This window comes from Procambarus clarkii, chromosome 55 (genome assembly GCF_040958095.1).
Source record: "Procambarus clarkii isolate CNS0578487 chromosome 55, FALCON_Pclarkii_2.0, whole genome shotgun sequence".
NCBI classification, from domain to species: domain Eukaryota; kingdom Metazoa; phylum Arthropoda; class Malacostraca; order Decapoda; family Cambaridae; genus Procambarus; species Procambarus clarkii.
Window position 1 is genome coordinate 496,549 of NC_091204.1, and position 22,235 is coordinate 518,783.

Consider the following 22,235-nt stretch of genomic DNA (forward strand, 5'->3'; position numbering starts at 1 on the left):
GATTACGAGAACTTTCAAATCCAGGGATCCCATCACAATGGTTGTACTCTTCAAGGCACTTGTGTTGTCCCGTCTTGAGTACTGCTCAGTACTCACTTCCCCCTTCAAAGCAGGAGAGATTGCTGAAATAGAGGGAATACAGAGAACATATACGGCACGCATAGACGCAATAAAGCACCTAAATTATTGGGATCGTCTCAAAGCCCTCCAAATGTACTCACTAGAAAGAAGACGAGAGAGATATCAAATAATATACACCTGGAAGATACTGGAGGGTCAAGTACCAAATCTACACAGTAAAATAACAACGTACTGGAGTGAACGACATGGAAGAAAATGTAGAATAGAACCAATGAAGAGCAGAGGTGCCATAGGCACAATCAGAGAACACTGTATAAACATCAGAGGTCCGCGGTTGTTCAACGTCCTCCCAGCAAGCATAAGAAATATTGCCGGAACAACAGTGGACATTTTCAAGAGGAAACTAGATTTATTCCTCCAAGGAGTGCCGGACCAACCGGGCTGTGGTGGGTATGTGGGCCTGCGGGCCGCTCCAAGCAACAGCCTGGTGGACCAAACTCTCACAAGTCGAGCCTGGCCTCGGGCCGGGCTTGGGGAGTAGAAGAACTCCCAGAACCCCATCAACCAGGTATCAACCAGGTATCATCTAAAGTAGCTGGGATGAAGGATGAGATCCTGAGGCAGTTAAGAGCCAAAAATGAAGCGGCAGAGCAAGGAGCCCAGAAAGGAGCTGAAAGTGGAAAGGAGGATGATGGGCTGGATGAAGTGAGATCCCAAGGATCGAGTAGGAGCAGCAGGAGTAGCCGCAGTAGCAGGAGTAGCCGAAATAGGAGCTTGGAGAGATTCCAGTTAGAGCTCCAGATGCAGCAACAACGAGAGGACAAGTAGAGACAGTTCCAGCTGGAAAAGATGAAATTAGAACTCCAGATGAAAAATGAAGCAGAGAAGGAAAAAGAAAAAAAACAGGCTGGAAGTAGAGAAGGAAAAAGAAAAAACCAGGCTGGAAGTAGAAAAAGAGAAAACCAGACTGGAAGTAGAAAAAGAGAAAGCAAAACTGGAGGTCGAAAAAGAGAAAGCAAAACTAGAGGTCGAAAAAGAGAAAGAGAGAACAAAACAATTGCAGATAGAAGCGAACAGAACCTTGGCTGAGCAAAGGATTGAACATGGGTTGCCAGAGAGCACCACCCAGGTATCACACCCACCAGATGTTAGGGTTAGGGAGAAGGACATTCCCTTGTTTGTTCCCGAAGAGGCAGAGAGCTTCTTCGAGCATTTTGAAAAAGTAGCCAGTATCAAGGAGTGGCCACAGGAGGAATGGGCCCAGCTGGTCCAGTTAAGATTGACCGGTGCAGCCAGGGAGGCATACACCCAATTGTCACTGGAAGAGTGCCAGGATTATGCCACGGTAAAGAGCAGCATATTGCGCTCGTTTCAGTTAACCCCAGAAGCTTATAGAAAGCCCTTCAGAGAGATGGTGAAGGTTGGAGCGTGTACTTTTGCTGAGACAGCAAGAGATCTGGAAAGACGATTCCAGAAGTGGATTGAGGCTGCTGGAGTTGGATCTTACGCTGACCTGAAGCAACTGATGGTCATGGAGAAGTTCTTGGAGATGATGCATCCAGAAACAAAGTTCAAGATCCAAGAAGCAGGGATAAAGGAGGTGAAAGATGCCGCAGATAGGGCGGATATGATTACTGAAGCATACAAGAGCTTGAGGGAGAACAGAGCGAGAAGCGAGGCGAGACGCAGCAATAGCAGACCCAATGGAGTCTGGGGAGGAAGAAATTATGAGAGACCCAGAAGAGTCTGGGGTGAGAAGAATTTTGATAAATGGGCAGATAAAAGTAAGTACCCTAAAACTCAGAAGAGTAGGTCGCGTACTTCGTCTGAAAGTGAAGATGGAGGAGCTAAACGAGAAACTAATCGTTATCTAGGGAATCAAGAGTCCAATAAAGCTCCACAGAGTGCAAGTAGTGTACCTGGCCCGAGGAATTCTCATACGAGTGGGCAGAGTCAGAGCTACTCTGGTACATATAGAAGAGACTTTTCCCAGATGAGATGTTACAATTGTAACGGATTGGGTCACGTGATGCGAGACTGTCGGCAGGGCAAGAGAGTTCTGACCCTGACCATGTGTGACCCCCGAAGAACATATGAAGCACATGTGTTCCGAGGCAAACCACAGAAGATGAACTTAGTGAACGAGAGGTATAGGCCGTTCATGAGCATAGGTTGGATATGTGTAGGAGGCCAACCTGAGGTAGAAGTTGGTATTATAAGAGATACCGGAGCTAATCAGAGTTTGATTACGAGAAGCCTGATTGGGAATGATCGACGGTTAGCTGGCAGGAGTAAGATAAGAGTATATGGGTTGTTGTCTGAGAGTGACATGCCCGTATGCACTGTCCAGCTAAGGTCGGAATATGTGTCGGCAGAGGTGATGTTGGGAGTGTGCCCCGACATACCTATTCCAGGAGTCCAAGTGATCCTGGGGAATGACTTGTGTGGGACAAAGGTGTTGCCAACAGTCATAGCGGAGACTGTGCCAGAGGAGTGCCCAGAAGGCCACGGCACGGGTGGGACACCTGAGAGTGTGAACCTGACTGACATCCGAGGAAATGAGTCAGGAGACCGCCAAGCCATTGAGTACTCTGTCTCGGTAGTGATGAAGGCAGAGGTGGCCGACAAGGAAGACACTGGAGAATATGAGACAGTGTCGATTCAGCCGGTGGAAGATATCGACATAGATATAGCATGGCTGTTTGATGAAGGTCCAGCCCAGGAAAATGAAGTCTCGGTGAGGTCGAAAGTGAGGATGACCCAGCCGAAAAAGAATACTGTGAAGAGAGTTGACCTGAGTAAAGCCCAGACTGCTGAAACTAAGAGTTGGAAGGTGAATGCAACTGTGCTGAGTAGGAACGAGGAAAGATGTGGACATACAGAAGACGAGAGTAGAGCGTCAAATGGTCCACGAGCACAGAGGCATATGGATAGTGGAGTTAAGTTGTTTGAGATGTCAAGAGTTGACATGTTTCACAGAAAACGTGGAGAAAAGATTGTGAAGAAGAGTAATAGCCGAGAAAATGAAAGGAGAAGAGACAGTATGTGTGGAGAGATGCTTACGAGCACTTTAGGAGAGGTAGAGCAACATGTACGGTCGAATGCTGTTGGATGTAGTACAGTGCTCGAAGAAACTTTTAGGGAACGAAGGAGTGTTGAAGGAGAAGAAATGGAGTGGTATAGAGGTGAGAAGTGTGGGAAGAGGAAGATGAGAAGAAAGCCGAGGACTCGGTGGGAGTCGAACAGGATAAGGTCTCGGATATATGAAGAGACGAAAGGGAGGATCGTCGGTGAAGACGAGGAAGTGAAGTATGATGACAGGAGACGAAAGTATAATGGCAGTAGATGGAAGTGTGAAGACGACAGAGGAGGAAGAGACAGTAGACGTCTGACTCTGGACGTGAAGAGAAGAAGACGAGGAAACGGAGGGTGGAAACAATAAGTAGAGTGGACCGATGGAGTGCAGGCGTCCTAGGAGGACAGCCTAGCCGAGAGGTGCCAGAGAGGTCAGACCGTCTGTGAGAAGATCATGTTTCTAACGAGTTGTGAGCCGGATGTTGCAAGGTGCAACGAACTAATTGTAGACTCCTAAGAGAGTATATCGGGTGAAGAACGAGACAGTGTGGTGGCTGATGTATTATCCAGAGCTTTGCCACTGGAATAACTCTCAAAAATAAGGGGAGGGGAGTGTTATGATCTCAGCCTGTAGGAGAAACGAGTCTCCCTCCTTGAGAGTTATTCATCAAGCCTGACCTGATTAGAAGGTCTAGCAAATATTGAGGTAATAACGCATATGTAAAATAGTTGCTTGGATATTTATAACAGTTTGAGATTATGGGCAGTGTAGAAGAAAACAGATAAATGACTGGCTAGGAGATGTGGACATTTTGCTGGAGGCGTGAGGCTCGCTTCCGGAGGACCTTGACCTCACTTGAGTGCCAGACATCGCAGGGGAAAGCCGCGCTCCGTTTGAGCTCCCGTCAGAAGGGAACCCCTAGTGATATATCTCGAAGAGAAGAGAAGTGTGTAGACGTGCCAGCTGTGGAATTGAGCTGAGAACGTTGTGGTCTCAAGTCTTGGACGGCGAGGAGAGTTTAATAAGCTGCTCAGAGGCATTTTCGTGGGCTGTGTGGAGCGCCCTGACCAGACGCCGTCAGAGGGAGAGCGCCCTCGACCAGTTAATCTGTGGTATGCACGATATACGCCAGTTCATAGTGATTGCTTGTAGTTGGTCGTGTGCCCAGCGACAGTAGCGATGTTTATTTATAAGTTAGACATGTTTTAATAAGGCAGAAAGCCTGAAATAGGAGAATGGAGAGGGAGGAACACGGAGCGACGTCCGTCCCCTCTGAGCTCTGACAGGCGACTGAGGGAGCCCGGCTCCTGACGGAGGAAGACCCTCCCAGCGAGTGAGGACCGCCGCCAGGCGAGGTGGAGTATGGACCCGCCCAAAACGGGGGAGTCCACTCTCACTGTATGTAGAGGACAGATAGAGGTTGGAGACAAACATATTGTGTGATTATTTTTGTTTATGTGTTAAAGGGGAAACATTTTATTGGAGTGTCGATGGGTTGCAGGTTTGTCTTTGGGGAAGAAGTTGCTGAGAACTTCGAAGCCAGCCTCGATGAGGTAATTGATGAGACTCCAAGGTAGTGAAGCAGAGGACCTCGAGCTGGGAGGAGAAGCAGTGAAGAGGAGTGTCACATGCTTCTGTAGAGGTGGTGAAGCACCATAGTTGCTCGAGGAAACTTCATGGTGTAGCAGCCAAGAGAGCTGGGGAGGAACCTAGCAGAAGGGTGAAGCACCGTAGTTGCTCAAGGAAACTTCATGATAGCAGCCTGGAGGAGCTGCAGAGGATCCCGGTAGTGAAGCCCGGAAGAACCTGAAGATATCAGGGTAGTGAACTTCCAGAGGTGGAAGGGAAGTTCTGGTGGATTACTTGTAGGGAGTTGATAGTGTTTGGTTGTCATTAGTGTGCAAGACGCAGTGAGAGGTGAGTGGTTGTTTGCATTCTTATGTCAAGGAGTGTTTTACGCTGAAGTTTAGAGTTACAGTCGTAGGCTGGATTACCTACAGATGTATGCGTTCTAGGACTGATAGTGATCGATTGATCATTGTTGTGTATCAATGAACATTTATACTGATATATGTTATTGCATTCAAATGCTGATTTTCTATATATATATTATCTTGCTGATGGTGCAACAGTGTATGTAGTCTTGATCAACTTGAGGAGGTTGATAGTATCTGGTGGTGAACCAGGAGATAGGATACCACTAGATAAGCTGATAATAGAGTTCTGATGGTGTTGGAGTGCAACCTGATTGTGATATTATAGAGTATAGGATTCATTATTATTATATGTGTGTATGTATTGTGTATGTGCTTTGTCCAGTAAATGTATTCCAATTTGTTGGTGTTTGTCCTTGTCCTAGAGAGGCTTCTCAGGAAATAGTAAAGGAAGAGAGAGAGAGAGAAAGAACCAAGAACCACCGCTGTGGACAGGGTAGGATGGAAAATTAGTAAGTCAAAGGGGATTGAGGAGATCATATCACATAAGGAGAGAGTGGGGAGTCACAGCGGCTCGAGTGGGTGTGTGCACGTGACAACGAGGCTAAGTGTTGGAGCCGCATCCCCTAAACGTATGACGTTGAGCCCCTCTCCAAGAGCCAGAAGCGCCTAGTGTGATCTCCTAGTGAGGTATAAGCACTTTACCGAGTTGTGGGTTGGGTTGTCCGTAAAGGGGGAACAACACGACAACACCACCAACACAACTACAATATTAGGTACTCCCTTATCCACTGGAGCACCTTACCAGCTACACCTGCCTGTCTCTCCAGCTTATGTACCAGCCTCTAATGCGGTACTGTGTCAAAGGCTTTCCGACAATCCAAGAAAATGTAGTCCGTCCAGCCTTCTCTTTCTTGTTTAATCTTTGTCAACTGGTCGTAGAATTCTATTAATCCAGTCAGGCAAGATTTACCCTCCCTGAATCCATGTTGGCGATTTGTCACGAAGTCCCTTCTCTCCAGATGTGTTACTAGGTTTTTTCTCACGATCTTCTCCATCACCTTGCATTGTATACAAGTGAAGGACACTGGGCTGTAGTTCAGTGCCTCTTGCCTGTCGCCCTTTTTGTATATTGGGACCACATTTGCCTTCTTCCATATTTCTGGTAGGTCTCCCGTCTCCAGTGACCTACTATACACTATGGAGAGTGGCAAGCAAAGTGCCTCTGCATACTCTCTCAGTACCCATGGTGAGATCCCGTCTGGACCAACAGCCTTTCTAACGTCCAGATCCAGCAGGTGTCTCTTGACCTCCTCACTCGTTATTTCAAACCCTTCCAAGGCCGCCTGGTTTACTTCCCTTTCTCCTAGCACAGTGACCTCACCTTGTTCTATTGTGAAGACCTCCTGGAATCTCTAGAGTTCTTCACACACCTCTGTCATTTTCTGTGTACCTGTCCTCGCCTGTTTTAAGTTTCATAACCTGTTCTTTCACTGTTGTTTTCCTCCTGATGTGACTATGGAGCAGCTTTGATTCGGTCTTGGCTTTGTTTGCTGTATCATTTACATAATTTTTTTCTGCTTCTCTTCTCACCCTAACATACTCATTCCTGGTTCTCTGGTATCTCTCTCTGCTTTCTGGTGTTCTGTTATTCCGGAAGATCCTCCAAGCCCTTTTGCTGAGTTTCTTTGCTTCCATACATGCCCTATTATACCATGGATTCTTCTGTTGCTTCTCGGATTTTTCCCTTTGGGACGGGATGAACCTGTTTACTGCCTCCTGACACATTTGGGTGACATAGTCCATCATATCTTGTATAGACTTATCTCTGAGGTCTGTGTCCCAAGGTATTTCCCTTAGGAAACGTTTCATCTCCTTATAGTTCCCCTTTCGGTATGCCAGCCTTTTGTTTCCTAGTTCTTTTTTTGGGGAGATAATTCCTAGCTCTACCAGGTACTTAAAGTTTAATACACTGTGGTCACTCATTCCCAAGGGTGCTTCCATCTTGACTTCCCTTATATCCCACTCATTTATGGTAAATATCAGATCAAGCATGGCTGGTTCGTCTTCTCTCATTCTTGTTGGTTCCTTGATGTGTTGGCTTAGAAAGTGTCTTGTTGCCGCGTCCATTGAGACAAGAAATTGAGTGTGGGTGTGGTGCTGTGGTAGTTGTGGTTTGTGTGGTAGTGGTGTGTCGAAGTGGTGGTGTGGTAGTGGTGGTGGTAGTTGTGTGATAGTGGTACTCATCTAATTGTGCTTGCGGGGGTTGCGTTTTGTCTCCTTGGTCTCGCCTCTCAACTGTCAATCAACTGGTGTACAGATTCCTGAGCCTACTGGGCTCTATCATATTTACATTTGAAACTGTGTATGGAGTCAGCCTCCACCACATCACTTCCTAGTGCATTCCATTTATTAACTACTGTGACACTGAAAAAATTCTTTCTAGCGTCTCTGTGGCTCATCTGGGTACTAGGTTTCCACCTGTGTCCCCTTGTTCGTGTCCCACCCATGCTGAAGAGTTTGTCTTTGTCTACTCTGTCAATTCCCCTGAAAATTTTGTAGGTGGTTATGTCTCCCCTTACTCTTCTGTTTTCCAGGGACGGTAGGTTGAGCTCCTTTAGCCTTTCCTCGTAGCTCATTCCTCTCAGTTCCGGGACGAGCCTGGTGGCATACCGCTGAATCTTCTCTAACTTTGTCTTGTGTTTAACTAGGTATGGACTCCAGGGGCCAGATTCGCGAAAGCACTTACGAACGTGTACATCTTTCCTCGATCTTTGATGGCTTTGGATACATTTATTAAATAGTTTACAAGCATGAAAACATTCCATTCAACTGTTGTTATTGTTATAAATAGCCTCCTGGTACTTTGGAGCTCATTAACTGTTTAATAATTGGAAACAGAACCGCCAAAGATTGAGAAAAGATGTACTGGTTTGTAAGTGTTTGCGTAAGTGCTTTCGAGAATCTGGCCCCAGGTTGGCGCTGCATATTCCAAGATTGGTCTGACATAAGTGGTATGCAGGGTCCTGAACGATTTCTTACACATGTTTCTAAAGGCAGTTCTTATGTTGGCCAGTCTAGCATATTCCGCTGATGATATCCTTTTGTTTTGGGCCTCTGGGGACAGGTTCGATGTGATATCAACCCCCAGATCTTTCTGTCTATTTGACTCTTGCAGGATTTCACCTCCCAGGTGGTACCTTGTGTTCAGCTTCCTGCTCCCTTCGCCTAATTTCATTACTTTACACTTTCCTGAGTTGAACTTTAGCAGCCATTTTCTAGACCATTCCTCTAGTTTGTCCAGGTCTTCCTGTAGTCTCTGTCTATCTTCATTCATCTTAATTCTTCTCATAATTTTTGCATTATCAGTAAACATTGAGAGGAACGAATCTATACCCTCGGGAAGATCGTTTACATATAATAATTAGAAACAGGATGGGTCCAAGTACTGAGCCCTGTGGGACTCCGCTGGTGACATTTCGCCACTCTGATGTCTCCCCCCCCCTCACCGTTACTCGCTGTTTCCTGTTGTTTAAGTACTCCCTTATCCACTGCAGCACCTTCCCTTTTGCTCCTACCTGTTGCTCCAACTTTTTTAACAGCCTTTTATGGGGTACTGTGTCAAAGGCTTTCTGGCAGTCCAGGAAAATGCAGTCGGCCCACCCTTCCATTTCCTACCTAATTTTTGTTGCCAAGTCATAGAATTCCAGTAAACCTGTGAGGCCCGATTTACCATATCTGAACCCATGTTGGTGGTGCGTTACAAAGTTATTTCCCTCCAGATGCTTTACCAGCCTTTTCCTCACGATCTTCTCCATCACCTTGCATGGTATACAAGTTAGGTAAACTGGCCTGTAGTTCAGTGCCTCTTGCCTGTCACCTTTCTTGCACATTGGGACTACATTAGCTGTCTTCCAACTTTCTGATAGGTCTTCTGTTTCCAGTGACCTGTTATACACCAGAGAGAGTGGCACACTTAGTGCTACTGCACCTTCCTTTAGCATCCATGGTGAGATTGTCAGGCCCAACAGCCTTTGTCACATCCAGCTCCAACAGACACCTTTTGACCTCCTTTTGAGATTTGGTGGTGTTGTAGTGGTGGTGTGGTAGTGGTGGAGTATTCACCTTGTTGTATTCACCTAGTTGTGCTTGCGAGGATTGAGCTTTGCTCTTTCGGCCTGCCTCTCAACTGTCAATCAACTGTTACTACTATTTTTTTTTACATACACACACACATACATACACATACATACATACATACATACACATGGTAGTTGTGGTATGTAGGGTAGTATTGAAGAGTGTGGTAGTGCTGGTAGTTGTGGTATGTAGGGTAGTATTGGAGAGTATGGTAGTGCTGGTAGTTGTGGTGTGTAGGGTAGTATTGGAGAGTGTGGTAGTGCTGGTAGTTGTGGTATGTAGGGTAGTATTGAAGAGTGTGGTAGTGCTGGTAGTTGTGGTGTGTGTAGGGTAGTATTGAAGAGTGTGGTAGTGCTGGTAGTTGTGGTGTGTGTAGGGTAGTATTGAAGAGTGTGGTAGGGCTGGTAGTTGTGGTGTGTGTAGGGTAGTATTGGAGAGTGTGGTAGTGCTGGTAGTTGTGGTGTGTAGGGTAGTATTGGAGAGTGTGGTAGTGCTGGTAGTTGTGGTGTGTAGGATAGTATTGGAGAGTGTGGTAGTGCTGGTAGTTGTGGTGTGTAGGGTAGTATTGGAGAGTGTGGTAGTGCTGGTAGTTGTGGTGTGTAGGGTAGTATTGGAGAGTGTGGTAGTGCTGGTAGTTGTGGTGTGTAGGGTAGTATTGGAGAATGTGGTAGTGCTGGTAGTTGTGGTGTGTAGGGTAGTATTGGAGAATGTGGTAGTATTGATGTAGTGGTGGTAGTGATCGTGTGATAGTGGTGGAGTGTATTACGTTGTAGGTCTTCACAACATAATAATATTATTACGTTGTGAGTCGATGGATTGTCTCTCCCGGACAACTCACCAAACCCAAAACCTCTGTAGAGTGCTTACACTTTAATCTGGAGATCACCCTGCATGCTTCATGCTTTTGGAGAGGGGGTCAGCATCATATATTTAGGGGATGTGGCTCCAACACCAGCGTCGTTCTCATGTGCACACAGCCACTTGAGCCGCCGTGACTCCAAACTCTCTCCTTTTGTTGATATGATCTCCTCAATCCCCTTTTCGTTTGAACTATACTGTACTACCCTGTCTAGTGCTTTCTCTCTCTCTTTTTTTCTGCTTTCTGGGAAGCTTCACTAGGACAAGGGCTAATACCTATTCATTACAAACATTTAATAACAATAAAGAACATATATAAAACACTCACATACAGTGTGTAAGTATATAAACTTCAACACCTCATGATATTATAACCTGGTTGCAAACCACTACCATCAGGACTATCAGTTGCCCATACAATGTGGTAGCCCAACTCCTGCCTTGCCACTTATGCTACCAACCTCATCAAGTGAGGTAAATCTTGTAAAACAATTACGGCAATATCACCCCTGGAACATATATATACGTATGGCACTATCAGTTCTAGAAGATTGTGTGAGATACCCTCCCCCCAATACTCAGGTGTAGGTGGTAACGGAGAGGGTGCCCTCCTTCAGGTGGTAACGGAGAGGGTGCCCTCCTTCAGGTGGTAACGGAGAGGGTGCCCTCCTTCAGGTGGTAACGAAGAGGGTGCCCTCCTTCAGGTGGTAACGGAGAGGGTGCCCTCCTTCAGGTGGTAACGGAGAGGGTGCCCTCCTTCAGGTGGTAACGGAGAGGGTGCCCTCCTTCAGGTGGGCCACAGGGCCAACTCCGAACCCACTATGCCTCTCATGGTAAAACATTTAACCCTGCAGGTGTTAATGAGGCTAGCTTTAAGCATCTGGTCTTCAACCTCCTACAAAGAGAAAGATAAACATTCTAGTTATAGATATTGATAAACTTGATATTCTCTGGTAGGATTTTAGGTAATATGTCCTAACGTGTGAAATATATGGATAATTCTAGAGCAATTAATTATATTGCTCTAATTTTGGCTCTTGTTCACATTCAATTTCAAAGTAGGAGAGTACGTGTGACCTCACTTTAGTGGTGACCTTACAGGCCAGGGGGAGTGTGACCTTACCTCACTAAGGTCAGTGGTGACCTTACAGGCCAGGGGGAGTGTGACCTTACCTCACTAAGGTCAGTGGTGACCTTACAGGGCAGGGGGAGTGTGACCTTACCTCACTAAGGTCACTGGTGACCTTACAGGCCAGGGGGAGTGTGACCTTACCTCACTAAGGTCAGTGGTGACCTTACAGGGGACGGTAGTGTGACCTTACCTCACTAAGGTCAGTGGTGACCTTACAGGGCAGGGGGAGTGGGACCTTACCTCACTAAGGTCAGTGGTGACCTTACAGGCCAGGGGGAGTGTGACCTTACCTCACTAAGGTCAGTGGTGACCTTACAGGGCAGGGGGAGTGTGACCTTACCTCACTAAGGTCACTGGTGACCTTACAGGCCAGGGGGAGTGTGACCTTACCTCACTAAGGTCAGTGGTGACCTTACAGGCCAGGGGGAGTGTGACCTTACCTCACTAAGGTCAGTGGTGACCTTACAGGCCAGGGGGAGTGTGACCTTACCTCACTAAGGTCAGTGGTGACCTTACAGGGGACGGTAGTGTGACCTTACCTCACTAAGGTCAGTGGTGACCTTACAGGGCAGGGGGAGTGGGACCTTACCTCACTAAGGTCAGTGGTGACCTTACAGGCCAGGGGGAGTGTGACCTTACCTCACTAAGGTCAGTGGTGACCTTACAGGGCAGGGGGAGTGTGACCTTACCTCACTAAGGTCAGTGGTGACCTTACAGGCCAGGGGGAGTGTGACCTTACCTCACTAAGGTCAGTGGTGACCTTACAGGGCAGGGGGAGTGTGACCTTACCTCACTAAGGTCAGTGGTGACCTTACAGGGCAGGGGGAGTGTGACCTTACCTCACTAAGGTCAGTGGTGACCTTACAGGGCAGGGGGAGTGTGACCTTACCTCACTAAGATCAGTGGTGAACTTACAGGCCAGTTGGAGTGTGACCTTACCTCACTAAGGTCAGTGGTGACCTTACAGGCCAAGGGGGGGATACCTTATCTCACTAAGGTCAGTGGTGAACTTACAGGGCAGGGGGAGTGTGACCTTACCTCACTAAGGTCAGTGGTAACCTTACAGGCCAGGGGGAGTGTGACCTTACCTCACTAAGGTCAGTTGTGACCTTACAGACCAGGGGGAGTGTGACCTTACCTCACTAAGGTCAGTGGTGACCTTACAGGGGACGGTAGAGTGACCTTACCTCACTTAGGTTTGTGGTGACCTTTCAGGGCAGGGGGGGGATATTTTATCTCACTAAGGTCAGTGGTGAACTTACAGGGCAGGGGGAGTGTGACCTTACCTCACTAAGGTTAGTGGTGACCTTACAGGCCAGGGGGAGTGTGACCTTACCTCACTAAGGTCAGTGGTGACCTTACAGGGGACGGTAGTGTGACCTTACCTCACTTAGGTTTGTGGTGACCTTTCAGGGCAGGGGGGGGATACCTTATCTCACTAAGGTCAGTGATCACCTTACAGGCCAGGGGGAGTGTGACCTAACCTCACTAAGGTCAGTGGTGACCTTACAGGGCAGGGGGAGTGTGACCTTACCTCACTAAGGTCAGTGATCACCTTACAGGGCAGGGGGAGTGTGACCTTACCTCTAAGGTCAGTGGTGATCTTACAGGGGACGGTAGTGTGACCTTACCTCTCTTAGGTTTGTGGTGACCTTTCAGGGCAGGGGGGGGGGTACCTTGTGTTCAGCAGGAGGCTGAACAAAAGGTACCATCTGGCAGGTTAAATCCTGCAAGAGTCAAATAGAGAGAAAAATCTGGTGGTTGATATCACATCGAACCTGTCCCCAGAGAGCCACATCAAAAGGATATTATCAGCGGCATATACTAGGTTGGCCAACATAAGAACAACCTTTAGAAACTTTTGCAAGAAATATTTTAGGATCTTATATACCACCTATGTCAGACCAATTTTTTAATATGCAGCTCCAGCCTGGAGTCCACAACTAATTAAACACAAGACAAAGTTAGAGAATATTCAGAGGTATTCCACCAGACTTATCCCAGAACTAAGAGGTAGGAACTACGAGGAAAGGCTATGGGAGCTGAACTTCACATCCCTGGAAAACAGAAGAGTAAGGGAAGACATGATAACCACCTACAAAAATCTCATGGGAATTGCCAGGGTGGAGAAAGACAAACTCTTCACCACGGATGGAACATGAATAAGGGGACACTTAGTACCCAACTGAGCCACAGGGACATTAGAAATCATTTTTTCAGTGTCAGAGTAGTTAACAAATGGAATGCATTAATCAGTGATGTGTTGGAGGCAAACTCAATACACAGTTTCAAGCGTAGACATGATAGAGCCCAATAGGCTCAGGAACCTGCACATCAGTTGATTGACAGTTGTGAGGCGGGACCAAAGAGCCAGAGCACAACCACCGCAAGCACAACTAGGTAAGTATACACACACTGTCACGTGGGGGGTGGGCGGTCCGGGGCTCTGCTAACACTCGGCTGCTAGAGGCTCAAAGGGCCCAAATACTCAGCCCCTCCGACTCCCTGGATTCACCGGAGTCTCCTTGGTCACACAAAATAGGACCAACAATGCCCACCTCCGCAGGTCTTTGCTTCCACCACAAAGGGGTGCCACTGATTCACCCTGGAAGCCCTTCAGTCAACCACGGGGAAACTGCTGTTAACAGTTCCGGCCTAGACCCGTGGGGGAGTGAAGGAAGACTCAGGCTTACCTATAACCATAACCTCCCTGAGTCTTGCCTGCCAGACAAAAAAAGGTTGCAGGAACTCCTTTCCCGCCTGTCTTCTCTATCTTCCTCTTAGCAAGGTCGCCAGCTGGGTTATTATATCTGCACCCCAGCAATGCAGTTCAGTGGGTGTATCATATATCGTTTGTAGCCAGAAATGTATGCTCATAGAGAAAATCACAAATGGAGGCACACTCAAACACAGTAATAAAATGTGTGGATTTACTGACGCAAATTACATGAACACACACACACAATCACAAGTAATACATGAATATGGGAATATGGATAATAAGTCTGGAGATCGTCAGCCTCTTCTTCCACGACCTCCAACACTCCTTCAAATGGGCAGGAAGACCGGAGTCTCACACTCTCACAGGAGGGCCTCTTCACCACGTCGGCACCTCTTCTTCCCTGTCCTGCCATCCATACACACTGTCCTCTCTGACAGTCCTGGACACAAGCTGCATTGCAGCCTATTCTACCATTAAAGCAATAAAGTCTTGCTGCCACATACACAAGTAAATATTGTGGCCTAACTAGCCTACTCGTACAAGGGGTAATGGGAGGGAAAAAATGATCTACCTTACACTCCTGGCTCACGACGCCTGTCCCTCGATGGTGTGATGGTCCCACGCTTCCTTGGGTCGATCCTCGACGATCCAGGGCGTTCCACAGGTCCTCAGGTGTCGTGAAGCCTTCGCGTCGTCGCCGTTCCAATCCCTGAGGTTCAGCTGCCCCAATCCTGGTTCATCGATGGGCGCTGAGCTAATCACTATTTTTCCCCACACTCGCCTCTCCCACAGGGCGTCGCTCCTTGTCCTAGGCACTATGTCGTCCTTCCAAGATTCTCAGTGGATGTGACCCCAGTCACAGCTAGCTTGCTCGCCCACCTTCCAGACCTCAACGTCCAGCCAGCGGCGCCGCCCAGCGTCGTCGCCGACTATTTTCCAAGTTTGGGCACTTCTCTGCTCACTGAACTTGGTTCCTCTTTGGCTTCCCAGAAGCGCAGGGTCTCCAATAACTATGTTGGCGGCGATGGTCAGCTCAATCCACTGGACAAGGCTTGCAGAGCCTCCAATTCTTGAGAGCAGACCGAGGCGCGTCCTGTCGCTTCCACGGTCAGTACAACTCTGACGTTGGCGCCGCCCGGGGCACTCGGTGACGTCATTACGGGCCCTGATTTGTCGCCCGTGACCTACGTCGGCCAATCCGCGATCGGCATAGCGTCCCTTCCACAAGGTCATATCTGCCGTAGGGGATATTGTTTCATTTTATAACAGGGCGCCAACTTTCCTTTATTTACAACTTATAAAATAACTCCCTTCCCTTAACTGGCAGCCGGTCTGGTCGCCACATATATCATTAGACTCCCTGAACCTCAGAGAATCAGTAGGGAGAGCTGATATGACTCTTTAAGCCGGCAAACGAAAGAAATAGGAGAGGGCACCGTAACATACCCCTCCCCTTAAAATAAGAGTCATATCGGAAGAGCAGCACTCAAGAGGGCAACCTATACTCTTGCTCCCTCCGTTCCTGAAGTGTCACTCCTCCAGTTGGTGACGTGGCTCGTACCACCTTGCCAGTCACTTGCCTCATTGTATCTCCACCTCGCATAGTACCGGGTGTGATGGGTGTTCCCTGAACACCTACAAGAAATCCTCTCTCCGTGGCTACGAGTGTACTCCCACGGCTCGTTACCACTGTAAGATTCAGTGCATGCAGCGCCTCCACCGCGTCGTGCACTCCGAGATAGTCTTGCATTTCCATTGCGTCCTACAGGTACTCCATGTTTCCTCCCATGATCTCCTCTTCGCCAATCTTCTCTCTTCTCGGTTCCTCTTCTCCCATAGGTGCGTTGTCTCCTCACAGTGGCACTTGTAACCCGTACTCCATCCAGCAGCTTCCTCTCTTCCACACTAGGCTTTTGCGATGGCCCAATGCCCCTCTGGTTAGGCTGGCGCCTACCCTGGGTGTACCTATTCCCTGCTTTCTTCGTATTGCCTTTCCTATACCACTCGCTCCTTCGCTCCCGACGAACATCTTCACTCCTCCATGAGATTCTCTTCCCTGCAGACGTCTTCTTCGGTTCGTGGTTGGGCTCTTCCACCTCCCTGTGGCTCACCTCACCACGGTGGTTCATCTTGCACCTACCACTATTCATCTGGCTGGCATAGGGTGCACTGCGTCGTGGCTCCTCCACTCTGCCCCTCACTGCCGTTCGCTCATCCACTGAGCTTACTTTATTCACGTTTCTGTATGGAGGGAGTGCGGTCTGCAGCCTCTTCACCGCCCCAGGCGTTTGTACAGCTGCTCCTCGCCACTCCTCCATACGCATCATCAGGCTTAGTCGGAGGTCCCCGTCGGGGTTTTCCACAACCTCCGACGACCTCTCTGCACTCTCGCCCTCGTTGTCGTCGTCTCTGGCGACGTTTCCCCTGGCGAAGTCGGCTTCCTCACTATTATTTGGAGCGACGGATACCTCACCTGTCAGGGTTGTGCCGCTGCTTGAAACATAGGCACTCCTGGCCCAATCGGGTTGTATCCTGCCTCCTCCGAGGTCATTACCCAGCACCATCTGTACATGCTCTAGGGGTAACTTAGGGGCTACAGCTACTATAGCTTTCTCGACTCCGCAGTCGGCAATCAGCTGTACTTCGTGAAGTGGCAACCTGTATTCCTCCCCCACACTGCGTATCCTCACCACTCCCACAGGTGAATCATTAAATTCCTTGGGGAGAATACTCCTGGTCACCATACTTATGTCAGCACCCGTATCTCGAAGCACGGCAACCTCCACTGGGTCTGACTTTCCAAACTTCACGTTGGCCCCGAAAACGAAGGGATGTTCACCCAACTTCATTTCCCAACCATTCACGTTGGGTCCACTATAATATGGGGTGTGAACAAACACTCTCTCCTCTTCCAACATTAATCCTACATTCCTTTGGTGCTCCTCACACTCGCGGGCATAATGTCCTCTCACGCCACAGTTGTAGCACCGGCTGCCTCCCCTGGGCGGCCACTCGCTAGTCACTCTGGCGGTACCACTTGCAGACGTCCCCTGTGTCCTCCTTGGACTCCTTGTCGTCGTATCCGGGACTGCAGCACTTGCTTCCGAGTTAGGTCCATTGCTCACAGCTTGGGGCTTCCTCCCCGCGTCTCTCGAGCTCTTGAACCACGTTACTTCATCGGGCACACTACTCTTGGGAGAGTCCCCATCCGTCCTCGCTCCTCCTGAACTCCTAAGGTTCCCTCCCGACCTGGGGTAAGGCGAGTGTCTGGGCGGCCCCTCCCTCCTGATATGTAGTGCCTCCTCCAGCATGTCGGCTCGATCCGCTGCAGCCTTCGGGTCCTTAATACCTGCTTCTCTCACCCTTACTCGCAACTCAGGATGGAGCACCGACATGAACTTCTCCATCACTATCAGTCGTTTAACATCATCCACCGACTCCGCTTCCTCCGCCTTCAACCATCGTAGGAATTTCCGTTCCATCTCCCTGGCGGTCTCGGCGTAAGTCTTTCCCGACGCTCTTGTACACTCTCTGAACCGCTTCCGGTACATCTCCGGAGTCAGCCGGAATGAGTGGAGAACCGCATTCTTAATCGCGTCATAACTAGTACACTCCTCTAGGTCCAGCATGTTATAGGCTTCCCGGGCCTCTCCAGTCAACCTGCCCTGGACCAGAGCAGCCCAATCATCTTCCGGCCACTCCTTCAGAGTCGCTATCCGTTCAAAGTGTTCGAAGAACGCCTCAGCTTCTTGTGGTTCGAACGTAGGTAAGTCACGTTCCCTTACCTTGGGGTCATCCCGCCGTGCAGGTAGTGAGGACAGACCACGTTCAACGCGACGCAATTCGACTTCTTTCTTTGCCTTTATCTCCTCCAGTCGCAGTCGTCTCTCTCCTTCTTCTCGCTGCAGCCGAGCTTCTCGCTCCTCTCGCTGCAGCTGCAGCCGTGCTTCTCGCTCCTCTCGCTGCAGCTGGGCTTCCAGTTGCATCTTCATTATTTCCAGTTGCAGGCTCCTCTTACTACAGCTGGACCTTCCACTGCTCCCATGTTCACTGTGAATTCTCTCCACACTGGTAGGCGCTTGGGGGGGCCCTAGTCGGGACGGTTCACCTTGCGACGGCTCTCCTCGGGACGGCTCCTCTTGAGATGGCTCCTCTCCCGTCGCTTCCTCTCGAGCTGTGAGCTGTGCCATGATCTCTATCCTTCGCTCCGCTACCTTAGTCGTCCTCAACCTGATCCCAAAGTGGTTTGCCACTTGTTGGAGCTGGGCCTTGGTACACTCCTCCAAAATTCTCTCGTCCCTTGTGTCAATAAATTTCTTTACTTTGTCTTCCTCCATCTCTATATCAACAAGCATACACGACAGCACAGACAAGTTAGTAGGCACTAATTTCACCGTTTCAGTCCCTTAGCTGGTTGAGTAACAGTACCACCAAATTCACTGGCCACACTGTATTAGTACCCTGGCCACACTTGTCTTGAAATTTGGTCCACACTGTAGCTTGATCCGCGCTTCCTGGCGAAGTTCCCAGTTCTTGGCTACTGGGGTTCGAATCCTGGCGAGGTCGCCAGTTCTCTTGTCACGTGGGGGTGGGCGGTCCGGGGCTCTGCTAACACTCGGCTGCTAGGGGCTCAAAAGGCCCAAATACTCAGCCCCTCCGACTCCCTGGATTCACCGGAGTCTCCTTGGTCACACAAAATAGGACCAACAATGCCCACCTCCGCAGGTCTTTGCTTCCACCACAAAGGGGTGCCACTGATTCACCCTGGAAGCCCTTCAGTCAACCACGGGGAAACTGCTGTTAACAGTTCCGGCCTAGACCCGTGGGGGAGTGAAGGAAGACTCAGGCTTACCTATAACCATAACCTCCCTGACTCTTGCCTGCCAGACAAAAAAAGGTTGCAGGAACTCCTTTCCCGCCTGTCTTCTCTATCTTCCTCTTAGCAAGGTCGCCAGCTGGGTTATTATATCTGCACCCCAGCAATGCAGTTCAGTGGGTGTATCATATATCGTTTGTAGCCAGAAATGTATGCTCATAGAGAAAATCACAAATGGAGGCACACTCAAACACAGTAATAAAATGTGTGGATTTACTGACGCAAATTACATGAACACACACACACAATCACAAGTAATACATGAATATGGGAATATGGATAATAAGTCTGGAGATCGTCAGCCTCTTCTTCCACGACCTCCAACACTCCTTCAAATAGGCAGGAAGACCGGAGTCTCACACTCTCACAGGAGGGCCTCTTCACCACGTCGGCACCTCTTCTTCCCTGTCCTGCCATCCATACACACTGTCCTCTCTGACAGTCCTGGACACAAGCTGCATTGCAGCCTATTCTACCATTAAAGCAATAAAGTCTTGCTGCCACATACACAAGTAAATATTGTGGCCTAACTAGCCTACTCGTACAAGGGGTAATGGGAGGGAAAAAATGATCTACCTTACACTCCTGGCTCACGACGCCTGTCCCTCGATGGTGTGATGGTCCCACGCTTCCTTGGGTCGATCCTCGACGATCCAGGGCGTTCCACAGGTCCTCAGGTGTCGTGAAGCCTTCGCGTCGTCGCCGTTCCAATCCCTGAGGTTCAGCTGCCCCAATCCTGGTTCATCGATGGGCGCTGAGCTAATCACTATTTTTCCCCACACTCGCCTCTCCCACAGGGCGTCGCTCCTTGTCCTAGGCACTATGTCGTCCTTCCAAGATTCTCAGTGGATGTGACCCCAGTCACAGCTAGCTTGCTCGCCCACCTTCCAGACCTCAACGTCCAGCCAGCGGCGCCGCCCAGCGTCGTCGCCGACTATTTTCCAAGTTTGGGCACTTCTCTGCTCACTGAACTTGGTTCCTCTTTGGCTTCCCAGAAGCGCAGGGTCTCCAATAACTATGTTGGCGGCGATGGTCAGCTCAATCCACTGGACAAGGCTTGCAGAGCCTCCAATTCTTGAGAGCAGACCGAGGCGCGTCCTGTCGCTTCCACGGTCAGTACAACTCTGACGTTGGCGCCGCCCGGGGCACTCGGTGACGTCATGGCGGGCCCTGATTTGTCGCCCGTGACCTACGTCGGCCAATCCGCGATCGGCATAGCGTCCCTTCCACAAGGTCATATCTGCCGTAGGGGATATTGTTTCATTTTATAACAGGGCGCCAACTTTCCTTTATTTACAACTTATAAAATAACTCCCTTCCCTTAACTGGCAGCCGGTCTGGTCGCCACATATATCATTAGACTCCCTGAACCTCAGAGAATCAGTAGGGAGAGCTGATATGACTCTTTAAGCCGGCAAACGAAAGAAATAGGAGAGGGCACCGTAACAACACACACACACACACACACACACACACACACACACACACACACACACACACACACACACACACACACACATAACGCACATAACACACACACACACACACACACACACACACACACACACACACACACACATAACACACACATACACACACACATCCGGGAAAGGCGGGATCCAAGAGTCAATGCTCGATCCTGCAAGCACATATAGGTGAGTACATATAGGTGAGTACACACACACACACACACACACACACACAATTTGTTGAGTACACATGGACTGTCACCCAAAAGTCAAAAGTATCAGGAGGCGGTAAACAGGTTTATCCTGGCCCGACAGGAAAAATCGAGAAGCAAAAGAAGAATCCGTGGCTTAATAGGGAATGTATGAAAGCAAAGGAGCTGAACAGAAGGGCATGGAAGAAATTCCGTAATAACAGAACCCCAGGAAGTAGAGAGATACCAGAGAACCAGGAACGAGTATGTTAGTGTGAGAAGAGCAGCTGAGAAAAGGAATGAAAATGATATAGCTAATAAAGCCAAGACCAAACCAAAGCTACTACAGTCACATCAGGAGGAAGACAACAGTGAAGGAAAAGGTGATGAAACTTAGAACGGGTGAGGACAGGTACACAAAGAATGACAAAGAGGTGTGTGAAGAACACAACAAAAGATTCCAGGAGGTCTTTAAAATAGAACAAGGAGAGGTCACGGCGCTCGGAGAGGTGGCAGCAACCCAGGCGACCTTGTCAAACCAATCCTGGAGTATGTAGCCCCAGCATGGAGTCCATATCTTGTCAAGTATAAGACTAAACTGGAAAAGGTTCAAAGGTTTGCCACCATACTAGTACCTGGTGTTACGACCCTGGGTTCTTAGTGGAAACCAGAGGTCAAACCGAGTTACAAATAATCTTGTGAGAAGGATAGTTAGTTAACATAGCGTTTATACTTGGAGCATTTCATACCTTTGTTCAAGTCTTCCTTGCCAAACGTAAGAGGAATCTTGTTTCTCACAGAGCATTCAGACTCTGAGCTTCTTGTTGATTAAATATAATATTGAACTAGTTATCAGCTATTCTTAGAACTATTAACGTAACTAGTAACAGAGGTCGGTGAAGACTTTTATTGTTTGTAGCTGCACGATCAGCTAGGTTAACTTCCCGGCAACAACAACAACTTGTGGAGCTCGGGGACTAGAGGCTCCTTCGCTCTTCTCTGGACTACTGAGCTTGGGTCAACACCTCTCCTGTGTGGCTCTGTCTCCTCCTTTTCCTACTCCTCTCTTCCCTTACCCCATGCTGGGGTATTTCACAGATAAGTTAATTAATATTAAGGTATCGTGCTACTAGCTAGGTTTGTATGTTTTATTTATAAGCATTGTGTAGTATAAGCCAGAGTTTGGGGCATCCCTAAGTGTATTGTGTTGTGACTAGGGTACTACGTGGGGCTTATCCACCACTGGCTGCTTCAAGCCTTCGAGTTCTTTTCAAGTAGACTTTACCCAAGTTTTGGTAATTGTAAAACCTTGTATCCTGCATATGTGAACCAAGGCTTTTAACGTAGAGTGGTAAAGTAGTAGTTATTATTAATGTATATGGGGGGTTATAAGAGGATTTAATAAATAAGTACTATTAAAGGAGTATCCAGTCTTCCTGGGAAGTGGAACAGTGATCTGCTGCTAGACTGATGTATTTATTTTGAAGCCAATAATTTAATATTGTTTTATGTTCTTATTGGGGGCCGGTCCTATCTGATCTCTACTGATTTTAGGAACTCCTAGGTTTTCCCTTAGGCCCTCTCAATACCACCTTCCCATAACAAGTAACATTTTCATAACACCTGGGCTGAGAGGTATGAGCTACGAGGAGAGACTACGGGAAATAAACCTCACGTCGCTGGAAGACAGACGAGTTAGGGGGGACATGATCACCATGTCCAAGATTCTCAGAGGAATTTATAGGGTAGATAAAGA